Below are 694 nucleotides of genomic sequence, written 5' to 3' on the forward strand. Positions count from 1 at the left end.
TTCTCAGGATCATAAGCTTCTTCTTCATAAGAAGCCTCTTGAGTACTGTTGGATGTAGCTTGCATTCCATTCAGACTCTGAGAAATCATATTGACTTGCTGAGTCAATATTTTGTTCTGAGCCAGTATGGCATTCAGAGTATCAATTTCAAGAACTCCCTTCTTCTGAGGCGTCCCATTACTCACAGGATTCCTCTCAGAAGTGTACATGAACTGGTTATTAGCAACCATGTCAATGAGTTCTTGAGCTTCTGCAGGCGTTTTCTTTAGGTGAATGGATCCACCTGTAGAAGTGTCCAATGACATCTTTGATAGCTCAGATAAACCATCATAGAATATATCCAGGATGGTCCATTCTGAAAGCATGTCAGAAGGACACTTTTTGGTCAACTGTTTGTATCTTTCCCAAGCTTCATAGAGGGATTCACCTTCTTTCTGTCTGAAGGTTTGAACATCCGCTCTAAGCTTGCTCAGCTTTTGAGGAGGAAAGAACTTGGCTAAGAAAGCCGTGACCAGCTTATCCCAAGAGTTCAGGCTATCTTTAGGTTGAGAGTCCAACCATATTCTAGCTCTGTCTCTTACAGCAAATGGGAAAAGCATGAGCCTGTAGACTTCAGGATTTACTCCATTAGTCTTAACAGTATCACAGATCTGCAAGAATTCAGTTAAGAACTGAAAAAGATCTTCAGAGGGAA

General features: G+C 41.2%; 1 non-coding gene across 1 annotated transcript; it reads left to right on the forward strand.

Annotated features, from left to right (window-relative positions):
* The first annotated feature begins 359 nt into the window (after nucleotides 1-359).
* Nucleotides 360-467, forward strand: LOC148579048 (small nucleolar RNA R71). Its single transcript, XR_015896878.1, has one exon. It is a non-coding gene; the product is annotated as a small nucleolar RNA R71 (small nucleolar RNA).
* Nucleotides 468-694: the final 227 nt, after the last annotated feature.

This window comes from Arachis ipaensis, chromosome B10, assembly GCF_059453495.1.
Source record: "Arachis ipaensis isolate K30076 ecotype BB chromosome B10, ASM5945349v1, whole genome shotgun sequence".
Classification (NCBI taxonomy): Eukaryota; Viridiplantae; Streptophyta; class Magnoliopsida; order Fabales; family Fabaceae; genus Arachis; species Arachis ipaensis.